Source organism: Arvicanthis niloticus, chromosome 6, assembly GCF_011762505.2.
Source record: "Arvicanthis niloticus isolate mArvNil1 chromosome 6, mArvNil1.pat.X, whole genome shotgun sequence".
In the NCBI taxonomy this organism is placed as follows: Eukaryota; Metazoa; Chordata; class Mammalia; order Rodentia; family Muridae; genus Arvicanthis; species Arvicanthis niloticus.
In genome coordinates, this window is record NC_047663.1 from 32,276,781 (window position 1) to 32,291,189 (window position 14,409).

Genomic DNA, 14,409 nt, shown 5'->3' on the forward strand with positions numbered 1-14,409 from the left:
TGAGGATGCATACCAAGAGGAGCAGTTGGCTGTGAGAATGTGATGATGGGTTTAGAAGGATGAGAATGGATCACGTGAAAGAGGCAGCTGGACCGTGGATACTTTGTCCTCTTCTTCATCATTGCCAGGATCCTGTATCCCCAAAGCCATCCTGGGTACACATTTATTGTTATATCTACAGCAGCATTCGACCACTGAGCCACATCCCTCAATCCATTTGACCTCACATCTAAAGTGTTTATAAGCTAGTTGTTTCTTTAAGGCATTTAAATTCTATCCCAGGTTACAATGTAACACCATCAAGAATGATAATCCCCAAAGTCAGAAAGATCTCTGTTCAAAATTCACACTTAACTAGGTTTCTGCCATTTGTACAGGTCAACCTCAGTTAAGTTAAAGAGTATACCACACTCAGGCTTCCTCAAGTTTATCCTTTTCTCATGAAACCACTCAGTGCCATCCCCTACTTGCCCATTGAGTTGATTTGACTTATAGTCTGCAGAAAAAAAAAAAAAAAAAAAAAAAAGGTCTTTCTCATCCCTATGCTTTTTTTTGTTTTTTGTTTTTTGTTTTTTTTTTTTTTTGTTTTTGTTTTTCGAGACAGGGTTTCTCTGTATATCCCGGGCTGTCCTGGAACTCACTCTGTAGACCAGGCTGGCCTCGAACTCAGAAATCCGCCTGCCTCTGCCTCCCAAGTGCTGGGATTAAAGGCGTGTGCCACCACCGCCCGGCCATCCCTATGCTTAAAACAGTTTACATACAAATTTTGTTACCTGTACTTCATCCTGTCCTTGTTCAAGAAACTTTCATTTGGGCACTATAAGCACAAGGCTGAAAGACTAAAGCCTTCTCAACATCCCTCAAAATGTCTTAGAATCAACGACAGCATCGTTTCTCCAATAGCAAATGAGGTCTAACATAAGCTATACATATTTTGTGCACAACATGAAAATGGCCTAGCTACTATGGGATAATCATTAATTTCAGTCAGATTGACATTTCAAAACTAAAGATTAAGTTACAAAAATAATATTAACAATGTGCTTCTCTGGGCAACTTAGAATTATAGAAAGTCATTAAAATATTTTCCTATTTTGTGATGAAATTGCATCTCATATTGATGTAGAATGTTGTAGATGCTGTAGTTACTCTTTTTTTCATTATCCTTTTCTTATTTTCTTTGTCAGTTATTAGTGACATTGAATATAATAATGAGCACTCCATATTCAAACATTATATATAATATATGTAGACAACCTCACATTTACCCTAATACAATATATAAAAAGTACACACATACACACACGCACACACACACACACACACACACACACACACACACACACATCCTTATGTCCTGAAAAACCTAGAACACCATTGATGCTCCATTATACTTATTGGCTTATTTGTCTGATAGAAAGAAGACAGACAGAACACATCTAGAAATCTTTGGCTTATTCATCATAAGCTGAAAAACAGAATATAAGAATGCTCCTTCAGGGAGACCATGTCCCTCACCATCCCTTGATTCTCAGAGGAGCATGAGACAACAGTTCTTTAAAGAATAATGCATGTAAGGGACCAGAGAGACAGCTCATTGGTTAAGGGCATGTTCTGCTCTTGCAGAAGACAAATTTGTTTCTCAGCACCCACACTGATGGTTTACAACCACATAAAATTCAATGCCAAGAATCCATTGCCCTCTTCCAGCCCACATGGCACCCTCATGCATGAACCCATTTATATATAAAAATATAATATACATATAAATAAAGTTGAAGTGCAGTTTTTAAAAGGATGAATTTGTATAAATCTGGCATATCTCTGTCAAAACTTGTGCTCTTCTGACTTAATGAAACAGATGCAGCTGGCATGTGACGCCCTCTTTCAGTCATCATTCCAGGTGAGATGACATTTTGACAATGTTAACTTGATACACCAGCATACTTAGTATGATATAGAAAGAAGCTGAAGGGCACTGAGTTCTTAATGTCACCAACAAACTGCTATGCCAGCCCAGACCACATATTTCCAGATTACTTTGAATGAGAGTAAATACAATATTCTTTATTACTGTTTCTATATTTGCGCTGAAATATCTGGTTGCTGCCCCATAGGAAGAGGTAGTTACAAAGGGAGAGGGGATGAGGAAATTGAAGAAAGGACATTTGGAAACTCTGCAGCTAAGAAGGGTGAAGGGGCATTCTGTAAGGATTAAATAATGACTAAATTACAAGATTCACTAGGGACGGATGAGCACAGACCAAGTGTTTATATACCCCGATATGTAAGACATCAGTGGATAAGGAATCTCTCTGGTAGAATAGACTACCTAGTTCCAAGCACATAGCTTCCTGTGTTTAAGATAATGTGAGAGTAGAACTTAGAAATCACAAAGAAACTAATGACGCACATGTCCCTTGCATGTATGCATCTTAATTCTTGTTGTAGGCAATTTTGACAGGGAGGGGGGTGACAGACAACTCAAAGTGAGCATCTTAGAATAAATGAATGTAGTGTTTCTTTGATAAAGTCTTTGAAGGAAAAAAATTTTTACAGGCGATGAGATAAGTAAGGAAAGAGGTCAGAGGGTAGAGGGCAAAACAGAATTTGTGCATACTGAGCTTGAGGGACTGTGGGATATGCCTTGGAGGTGACTCTTACACAAGCATGTATGAAGCTAGGAAGTGGTAAGGCAGGCATTTCTATGCAAGGATCTCCCAAAGCTTGGTGTCTCTAAGAGGCATTAGTTGAAGGCAATCTTTTCCAGCCTCATCCAGTTCTTTGTCATTAGAGAAGCTTTCTTTTTTCAGCTGAGTGCATGAACTCAACGTGCTGATCAGATGTCTGTCACTGTGACCAAGTGTCTGAGTCAAATGGAATCAGATGAGGACTTGTGTACTTGGGTTCTACTTTCAAAGGTTCCAGGCTGAGTCTGTCTGGCTACATTGCTTTGGGAATGAAGTGAAGGGGATGTTACGGTGGTGTCAGTGTGTGATAGAGAAGGCTGCTTACCCCGTAGCTGGCAGAAAGCAGCAAAAGTTAAAAAGGAACCAAGGACAAAAGTTGTGCTGCCCATGACTTATTTCCTTGAGCTAGACCTTTGTCTCTGAATAGCCCATTAAGGAATCGATAAATCACTGTATTAATCTATTCATGCAGTTACAGCCTTCATGATCCATTTGCCTTTCATGGTAGTAATTAGCCTCCAAAAGAAGTCATTTTTATTAAAAATATTTTGTAACAACAGATACTCTTCTTTGAGGCTATTCTGGTGTAATGATACACCCCAACAACATTCTACAATGAGGAAATATAAAATTACAGAACTGACAAAGAAATTGCATACAATAAAATGGAGTTTGAAACTGATAGGATGTGAAAAGTATTAGACAGTGGACCCTGATGAGGGCATCCTAAATATCTTCTCCTTCACTAGCATCTGGCCTGGTTAGGATATCTAGACTAGTCATGAGCAACAAATAACCAGTACCAAAATTAACACATCCTTCCAGGTCCCTATGAGACCAAATCAAGAGGGCATAATGGTCTTGGGCCTGCTTGAGGTCTCTGCCTGAGACTTCGTTCTTCTCCTGACTTTGGCTCAAACAGTTCACCTATTTATAAAGAAAACTTTCCCAAACCACTTTTTATAGGACATAAAAGGACCATAAAATAAATGCTACTCATCACTAGCTGGATTCAAGTAGACAGTTAGTTGAACTAGTCAGTAGTGCTCTATGACTTAAATGAGAAAAAAAAATATATATAGTGTATATACATAAGGATTTGTATATGTGTGTGCATGAACATACCTATGTGTATATTACCAATTAATCCACTTCTGTTTTTGAATATGAAACACATAAAAGTATATTGATGTACCTTGGTGAATTCACATTTGCCTAGTGTAGTCTATTTGTTGCTCTGTGGAGCATCATTGGATGGATGACCCTTAGCAAACAACACTGGTTCCAAGTAATACTCATGTTTAATCCGTAAATTGCTGTTCCTTGCTCACTGGCAGTTCTCTTTACAGACTGAATTATTTACCTTGGGATCTTTATTCTCAAATACTTTAGCTCTATCTTTCTTTCTCTTTCTTTCTTTCTCTCTTTCTTTCTTTCTTCCTTTCTTTTTTTCTTTCTCTTTCTTTCTTTCTTTCTCTTTCTTTCTCTCTTTCTTTCTTCTTTTCTTTCTTTCTTTCTTTCTTTCTTTCTTTCTTTCTTTCTTTCTCTCTTTCTTTTTATGAAAAGATGCTTCAGGGTCATCCTTGGTTCTGCTTTGTTCAAATAGGAAATTCGCTAATTCACTAAAGAAATTACTTTTGATAAACAAGCCATCAGTTTTTATATAATCAGAGTAAAAAGGGAAAGATTGAGACATACCCTATAAATGGAAAGTTTACCTTTGTATCTAAAGTTTCTAACTCAAGTCATTATCTTTTACCCATTGGTTTAGTGGGTTACATTTTGCCCTATTCTATGTAAGAGTTCAGAATTCTTGAGTTCTAGTTCCCAAAACATTGGTTTTTACAAGCAATACTATAGCAAAATGATGGTGCCTCTACTCACAAAAACAAAAACAAAACCACCACCACCAACACCAACACCAACAACACCAACAACACCAACAACAACAACAACAACAACAACAAACCCAGAGGGTTGAGAGATAGCTCAGATTGTGTAGTCCAAGTGTGAAGACAGGGTTTCAGATTCCCAGCATCAATGCCTGTACATGGCAGGAAGGCATCATGGCCCTCCTGTAATCTTAGCACTCAGGATGCAGAGACAAAATATCTCCTGTGGAAACAAACAAGCTAGCTACACTAGCTGAATCAGCCAGCTCCCAGTTCATGAGAGAGACCCTGCCTCAATGAATGGTGCAAAGTGAAGGCACTCTGGCCCTGGCAGGCCTTGCCCTTCTCCCCTATTGTCTCTGCCTTGTTAAAAATGTTAGAGTCCATCCTAAAGCTAGCCATCAATGCCTAGTCCCTTATTTGGCTACTTCCTCCTCCTGAGGCTGACTACCAAGTTCCAGCTATTAAAGTATTAAAGTTCAGCAATCAAAAGCTCCATGGGCTTTTCCATTTCACCTTCATAAACTGTCATTTGCTTATGGACCATATCTGTCTTCTCTCTATCCAGAGGCAGTCCTTTGCCTCCCTCTGCCCCCTGGGGCAAATACCCCTTCTTTCTCATCCTCCATCTACTGTCTTTGCCTCTTATTCCTGCTCTTTGTCCCTCTGGGGCAAATAAATATCCGTTGTGCCAAGAACTTGGTCTTAGGGTGACTTCATCCCTTACCGATACCTTCAGAGAGCAAAACTGAAAAAAGACTCACCATCAGTGTCTGGTTTCCACATTACTGTAAAATCTTAAAAATATGATTTAAAAAAATTAATTCATTGCTTTTCCCCAATGTAAAGCATCATTGGTCAATTGTGTCCTAACTCATCCTGTATGAAGTCCATGGTAAATATTTTCAGTGTTTCATCTCACATTAGCAATCTGCTTCTAACTCTCCAATGTATCACCATAAAAGCCAGAGAGAAGTAATCGATGCCCAACTTCTCTTGTCTAGTCATTAACTTGGCCTTCCTTCTGTTTTGCAAGCATCACTGATCCCTGGAAACTTGCTGTCACTCACCCCTGGACTCCTCTGCTCTAATGTCATTATAAGCTTGACTCATGTCACCTCCCAGGGCTCTTCAATTATGTCTTTCTTCAAGATGCCTCTTGGTTGTCCCAGCTATGGAGCCCACTCACAGGCTCATCTTCTGGTTGTCCTGTTTTAACGCTTGTATAGCATCTACCCTGGAGATGTTGCGCATCTGTTTAAGGGATTACGGTCTGTCTTCCCAGTCAAGTGGAGGCTTATGAGAGACAAGGCATTTTAGGTTATTCTTTGCTGTTTTATGCTCCCTGGCACATACTAATCCCTTAACAAATATCTGTAAAATGTTAGCAAAAGATCAAGACCTTAAAGAGGAACGAGAGAGACAAAAGATAGGGGAATATTATTAAAAACCCCATGATCAAAGCTACGTTTCCAAGAATACCACCAAGCTATGAAGCATAATGATAGACAGACTTGTTTATACATAAGATCATAAAACTTCTGTATAGTAAAATTCTCCACAAGCTAAGTTAAAAAGAGGAAACTATTTATGAGGCATATAATTAATCTCAATAGACTCAGCTCAGATTAACCCAACCACATGGTTTAAACCCACATAGACAAGAGTCATTCTACTGATTCAGTTCAGGCCCAGACATCCTTTAAAATAAGTGTAATGGTAACTTACCGCACTAATGATGTAATTCAAAAAATAAATAGCACAGTGAGGGAGAGGGCAAAAATTAAGATGAGGCAATTCACACGAGCAAATGGGGAGCAGAAATATGAAAACACAGTGCTAACAGTTTTAAGCTGTTTAGATAAACACAATTGTGTTGTCTATATTTAGTGTAAATTTAAAAACATATCTTGCTATTTATGTAAAGGATGTAAGTTTCCTAATGTATAATTTGTGGAAACCCACATTGTAATGATATTTCTGGAATTTAATCTGTTTAATTTCCAGATTAACCACATTAAATTCCAGATTCTTCTACTGGGGCAGTTCTAGTTTTAAGAGGAGATCATTCCTATCAAAATGCCTTAAGTTCTTACAGAAAAGTAGCCACAAAAGTGATTACAGCACTGTTTATATAACAATATGGAACTAATATAAGTATAAAAAAATAAGATATGGAGTAAATAATGTGTGGTACATTCACAAAGGGATTCTGTGGGACAATTCAAGAGAAATATAAATCTGAATTTTCTAATTTGCAGTGTTACCTATGACACATTTAAGAGAAACAACTGTTTGAGAACAATACGAATATCTGAGTCCCTTATTTGAAAGGGCACTGGAATCAGCAAATACGGAATGTCTGACTGATAGTGACTGAAATATACCATGGCCCTCCTCTATAGAACATCTAGGGGGTTGTTGGTTATTCCTATAGGTGATGACATCAAAATCACTGGTCAATGGCCTCGTGAGTCCTTAACTATTATCTCGTCACAAAATGATTGAAGCTGCTCCAAACAGCTGTCTACAATAGTTTCCCAACATGCTGAAGTGGCCCCTGTGAGGACTGCAGTGTGGGACGTGTACACAGTGTGAAATGACACTGCATTGGGAAGGAACACATATGAGAGTTCTGAGGGGACACAAATGAATCTCAGAGAAATGGCGGAGAGATCCACGCACAAAGATTGCATGAGACATCATTTAATTTATACAGAAAGTGGCGACTGGACACTCAACCAATGTGTTGGGGTTTAGGATTCCTGGAGTAAGAAAGGAAAGATGAGGCTTCTGTGGGTAAAACTTCTGACCATTCTCTTCACTAAAACAGGTAGTAAAGGCCTCAAGACAACAGAAGGACCTCTTCTTTCTACTTAGAAAGAAAGAATTGTGTAGTCTAGGCTGGCCTCGAACTCATGAGCCTCCTGCCTCTGCCTCCTTCAGCAAATTCCACCAGTGTGCACCACCACAACTGATGTGCTTGTAGACAGGACCCTGGTGTAGCTGTCCCCTAAGAAGCTCTGCCAGCATCTAAGTCAGATGCAAATATTCACAGGCAACCATTTAGACTGAGCTGGCGGACCCCAATGAAAGAGTTAGGGAAAGGACTAAAGGAACTGAAGGGAATTGCAACCCCATAGGAAGAAAAACAGTATCAACTAACTGGGCCCCACAGAGCTCCCAGGGACTAAACTACTAACCAAAAAGTATACATGGGTGGGTCCATGGCTCCTGCTACATAAGTAGCAGAGGACTGTGTTATCTGGCATCAGTGGGAAAGAAGGCACTTGGTCCTGTGGAGGCTTAATGCTCCAGAGAAGGGGGATGCTAGAGGGGTGAAGCAGGAGTGGGTGGGTAGGGGAGTACCCTCTTAGAGGTAAAGGAGAGGGGGATAGAATGGGTGGTTCATGAGGACAGATTGGAAGGGGGATATTTAAACTTTAAGCAAATAATTAATAAAAAAGAAAGGAAAGAAGGAAGGAAGGAAGGAAAGAAGGGAGGGAGGGAGGGACGGAGGAAGGAAGGAAGGAAGGGAGGGAGGGAGGGAGGGAGGGAGGGAGGAAGGAAGGAAAGAAGGGAGGGAGGGAGGGAGGGAGGAAGGAAGGAAGGAAGGAAGGAAGGAAGGAAGGAAGGAAGGGTTTTAGCTAGAAAGTAAAGATCTGGTTTTCATGGCCATTAGTTTGAAAAATGCCACAGAGGCACGTACACGCAATGAGATTGTGTTTATAGACAGAAACTTTCTGAAAGAATTTAACCTCAGCTAGTAGTCACTGCATTTGAAGGCAGAGTTGGATGCAGGTTTTAAAGGGTTGTCTGTCTCTGCGTAGTTCTGATTCTTGAGGTTCCTAAGCAAAGTTACTAAGTACCTTTTCTATGAACCTGTGGAGAGAAGTGGGTGAAAATTGGTTTTCCCCCCTACCCCCCAAAAAATTCAGGGCTGTGGAAAGAAGTGTGAGTGCTAACTACAAAGCCCTCTGAATTGATTTTGTTAAAATGGAAAAATCTATTAAGAGAGGTATGTGTTTGCGATGCTTAAGAGCTGCCTGTTGTATGTTCTCCTGGAGTGATGTGTCCTTGCACAGGACTGACAGAGAATAGAAAAGCAACCTTAGAGATCAATTCATTTAATGTCTTCAGCCAACGTGCCAATCTTTCCAATAATTCTTACTTTAACGTCATCTTAAGAGTTGCGTGGGAAGTAAGTAGGAGAGGTGTAATGTATGGTCAACTGGCTGGAAAAGAGCTTGAGACGCTGACCCGTTTGTTTAACTTGGCACCTGGAGCAGGGTGGACTCTGCGTATCTGTATGGGTATGTGTGGTGGGTGGGTATGTATGGGGGTATGTGTAGGGGTGTGTACGAGTGTGGGTGTGTAAGAGAGTTGAGGAGGAGGAAGATGGATACAGACAGAGGTTGACTATAGGTTTGGTTGCTTGCTTTGAGTAGAGACATGGCTAACACTGACAGCAAAATCATTGGGATGTCCATTTGAGTGTTCTCTTAATCAATAGTAAATAAGAAAATGTTCTTAACTTTTTATGACTAGAGAGCCAGGTGGATCTCATAAGGTTCCTGGGAGCTCCATTCTGAATCCCAGAAGGCAAAAGGATGAACATAGCTTTCATGGCTGTGATTCCCCTCCCCCACCCCGTGTGTGTGTGTGTGTGTGTGTGTGTGTGTGTGTACATGTGTGTTTGTATGTATTATGAGAAGGTGTGGTATATATTTGTGTGAATGTGTGTATGAGTGTGTGTATATGTGTGTATGTGAGAGAGAGTATGTGAGTGTGTATGTGAGTGGGTGTGGTGTATGTGTGTGTGGTGTACATGAGTATGTGTATGAGTGTGTGTATGTGTGTGTACATGTGTGATTATGTGTATGTGTATGTGAGTATGAGAGTGTATGAGTGTGTAAGACATAGTTTGGTGTCTTCAATCACTTTCCACCTCATTTTTGAGACAGGGTCTCTCACTGAACTTAGAACCCACCAAACCAGCTAGACTGGCCTAGTGCCTGAGCCCCAGAGGTCTCTGTCTCTACCTACTCAGGACTGTGGTTATGTGTGATTATGTGTGACAGCCCATTGTCACACCTGACTTTTCGTATGGCTGCTGTGGATCTGAACTCAGGTCCTCATGCCTGTGCAGGGAGAACTTCCCACTGACACAGCTCCCCAGCCCCAGTAGTCTGGTTTATGATATCCAAAAACTTGAATCATCTAATATTCATTGGAACTGTCTTTTCTCCATCAATCATTCCCTGTCCTACCAGCAAATCCAGATACTACCCTTCCCTTCCCCTCCCCTCCTCTCCCCTTTCCTTTCCTTCCCTTCCCTTCCCTCCGCTTCCCTCCATCCCCTTCCCTCCCTCCCCCTCTTTTCTCTTCTCTTTCCTTCCTTTTCCTTTGGCTTTCAAGTTTCTAAAACATCAACAACAAGAGAAATAGAAGGACTCATACATGTTGCTAGCAGATTCCATATACAAGGCATAGAAAGCATGGTTCTCTATTTCTCAGAGTATCAGAGTCCTCATAAATTGGGTAGAGGATTGTGAGAAGTGGCAAGTTCAAGGCCACTGCTTATGCCTGGGATGAAATGAGGTCTGTGCCAGACTTCTCAGTCCACAGATGAGTGGCAGAGAGTGACCTCAGGTGAGTGTGTGACATTAGAGAGAGTCCCTGCATTGGACCCTGAGTGACTTTTTTTAAGAGAATGAGATGCATTTAGGCTGAGAGACTTTCTTGTTTCCTTGATGTTCAGTATGGTTTAGCTGTACCCAGAAAATTTCCCAAAGACCCAAAAGTGACACAAATAACAGGATAAATGGGTGCAGGGAATAGAGAAGATATAGCAGGAAACATGCTGTGTGATACCAAAGAGATGAACATTGCCAATCATGGTTACATCAGTCATGTTGTGGCCCTATGTAAGCCTTGTCAACCATAGGCCACCCTTGTGAATGGCAGGAGATGGGGACAGGAATTCCATAGTCAAGTGAAACTAATACACTGTCATTCCATGGATAGAATTGAGAATTTACATAAAGTCTGAATTACAGAAAGAAACCAATAGCTAAAACCCTCCCTAAAAAAAAGCCCATCTTTCCTCATAACCTTGGAGGAAACAAGCCTTTCCCTACTTTTCTCACTGAAAAACTTAAGTTCAATATATTTTTCTAAAGAAGATTTTTTTCTTCCAAAATTGTATTAAGGAGATGAATTCCTCAGAAAGCCCTTATTATTTCCTAAACATGTCCACCGAACCCTCAACAGAGGTCTCTGCAGCAACAGATCCAGAAAGGATAACACGGAAGGTAACTGATAAAATCATCTCTGGGTTGGCCTCCTTTAGAACATTTGGGAAAACAAAAATACAAGAGCAAAAACAAAACAAAACAAAACAAAACAAAACAAAACAAAACAAAAAACAAACAAACAAAAAAACCAGATGAGACCACACCCAGTTCTCTGCATGAATCCCCTTTGGTCTGTTGGACAAACTGCTTTCTTACAGTGTCAGAGAAGCAGGCAGGAACGGGTATGTTGGAGTGACAGGTGCCTCACTGTGAGCTCAGAACCAGAAGCATTTCCCCATGGCCACAGAGCCTATATTTGAACATGGAAGTAACAGGAACACACTAACCCTGGTGGAGTGAGAAAAAAGCTCGGGGAGATGGCCCAGGCAATGTAACACTGCCGCTCCTGGCTGCCCATGACAAGACATGCCACTAGGGGAAGGATGAAGAATTGATGAATACCCCATAATTCCCTTCTTCTTTTTATTCCCTCTTTACTGCTTGCTATTCTTTTTGTTTGTTTGTTTGTTTTCCCGTCTTCTCTTTCTTCTTTTAATTGTTCCCATTTCAAAGGTCAATGGCTTGAAGAGGAAAGTCTCTTAATGCCAATAATAATAACAAAGAAGAAAATCTATCCTATACCCGACCCTGGCTCCCTCTATCCCTTCCTTCTGTTCTTCCTTCTGATGGGGTCCTACTGCATAGCTTGAGCTGGCCTTGAACTGTGGATCTTTCTCCAGCCACTACCCCCCCCCTCAACTTTCTGGAATTACAAGCATGTGCTATCACTCACAAAGACCCCTCTGCTTCCTTCTGAGCTCTCTACCCCTTCTCCCACCACATCCATCCGAGCACCAAGAGGAACCTTCTGTCAGCTCAGCTATTTGCATGTTTGATTTTCTTTTGCTTTCGAAGATGTTTTCTTACAAGTTAGAACCTCACGCACCTCTTGCACATTCTACCATGGTTTTTATTTAACTGGACTCACACTGCACAAATGTGTTCTTATACTATACCAAGGTGTATTTACATCAAACAGAGAAAGGCATGATGATCACAATAGTCTATGGTCCCTGATCCCTGGAGGTGGTGCCATTCTTGGACACCATCCTGAGGATTATTAAAAAAACAAAACAAAAACAAAAAGACTAAGCAAGCCATAATGAGCAAACCATTAAGCAGCACTCCTCCATGACTTCTGCTTCAGTTCCTGCCTCCAGGATCCTGTTGAGCTTGAGCCCTGTCCTCCCTGAGTTGCTTTGGTCATGGTGTTTCATCACAACAGTAATAACCCTAACTAAGTCACTGGAGTCAGAGAAGAACATGGCCCAAAACCCTCAGTGAATTTTGTAGGGGCAGCAATGGGCATTTCAGAGTAGGTATAGTAAATGAACTGAAAATTGAAGAGCTTGGCTCGGTCAGTGGGCTCTGGGTTATATGATTGGTCCCAGTAGTCCAGTGCTTGGTCCTGGAGTGATTTAGTATAAAGGGCCTATTGCTTTAACATCTGAGAGTTCCCCCAGAGGAGTTGGCTGGGACTGTAAGCTCTGGCTTAGCTGATTTGCATATGAAAAGCATGTTCCCAGGGGTTTATAAGGCTGCTGTCTAGGAATTAGTTGAACCCTGGTGAGGCTCTCTCCAGGACCACTGTCCCAAATACCAGAGCATCAAGAAGAGAAAAAGCAGTCACTATAGTAATTTGCTGTTTCAAAAACTCTGCCAGGACGGATCTAGGCATAGCATAGCTCTCTGTGTATTCTCTTCAGTCATGGTTTCACCACAGAATCTCACACCCAGGATAGTAAGTAAAAGGATCACTTTTACTTACTGATAACCACTGCTCTGGTCTCCTGGAGTCCAACAGGTTTTGTTGTTGTTGTTTTTTCTTTTCTTTTCTTTTTTCTTTTTTTCTACTTCTTAAAGAGCCCAGACACCTACCAAAGAGAAGAACTGCTCATTGTGTTGAATGTCTGCCAATGGCTGTTGACATTCCCTGGCCTCTCTTCCATCTCATCAGCTTGAATTTCAAACCCTTTGAATATCTTCCAACCTGTAACTTAAACACCAGCACACCGAGGAACATTTCACTGGGGTTTGGATGAAAAATGCATGAATTTGTAGAAATGGATAGTAAAACTTTTAGATGCATTACTCGTAGCCTACAGAAACCAATACCTCCCATCATAGCCAAATATTCCTCTCAGTTCTTGAACGCACATGCAAACAAAATCGAAGACCAAGACTTTAGTAAAAGGGATGGTTCTGGCAGAAGCTTTTCAAAGGCAGGCTTCGGGCTAACATAACACCAGCCAGAGGGTCTCCTTACTATCTCAGTTATCAGCAGCCCTGCTATTCATTTTGAATGAAGGCCACCCAGCCTTGCCGAACGACGACCAGTGAGGCAGGAAGGCACAGGGCTTCCTTCACGCAGCTTCGGAGCCTATCTGTGATGACATGACATATGGCAAATGAAAAGTTTAAGGAATGTTATGTCTAGAGAAATTAGTAGCAGTCCTCTTGAAAACTCAGCGGACATCAGATGCCTACAAGAAAGGACCCTGGAAAAGCCAGCGGTACACAGTCTCAGGCAGCAGGTATTCTGGGAAGGCAGAGTGTGCCAGCAGGATGCCTGGTGGGGTGGGGGAAGGACGGTCTGATTGACTTTCCAATTCATCACCACCTTCAAAAGTCTTACGCATTTCTCTTTCTGTGTGTTTGTGAACATGAGAATTGTTCCATGTGTCAGTTCTGTCCCATCAAAACCTGTTTTACTCTCTGACTTTTCTTCAGATCTGGGCAAAAACATTCACATTGTGTGTCTCTGTGTGTGTGTGTGTGTGTGTGTGTGTGTGTGTGTGTGTGTGTGTGTGTTTTCTGCTTTCTAGCTCACAGGAACTTTTGAAGTTGGTTTTGTTTTATACTATCCAGTACTTCATAATCAAAAGCTTTCAGGAAACATCTCTGGTCTAAGCTTACAACAAACAGTAGGGCTAGTTGAATTTCATGAAGATAAAGTGTAAATTCGTGTGTGTGTGTGTCTGCCTGATTTTAGACTTCCTGAATAAACTGTCATGGAAAAAGAGTACTTAGGTGTTCAGGGCAACCAGAAGTTTGGGGACATTGGCTGAATCCCAACATATTCAGGAGACCCCCATTTAAAAATATTTACCCATCCAAATGAAATGAAAGGGTGCTTGTCCTACAAATGGCCCCTGAAATACCTTTGGAAGTCCAAACCCTGACACTGAACAGTGGCTATTACCCTTGGACACTGGTAAGCAGGGCTTATGATTCTGGAATAATTTCCCTTTGAATTTATGGCTTTGAAACTTCAGCTCACACATCAGCCTTCTTGTCTCCTCTCCCATGGTAAATTGGTTCATAAAACTCCACACACCATAAAATGAGATCTGTGTGGAGAAGAGGCCAGACATCCCCCAACATAAACATTAAGATAGACTCCCCCAGCCACATCCACCACCCCACCCTTGAAAAGAATAGTAGCAAGCACTATGTTGGTGTGCAGACATT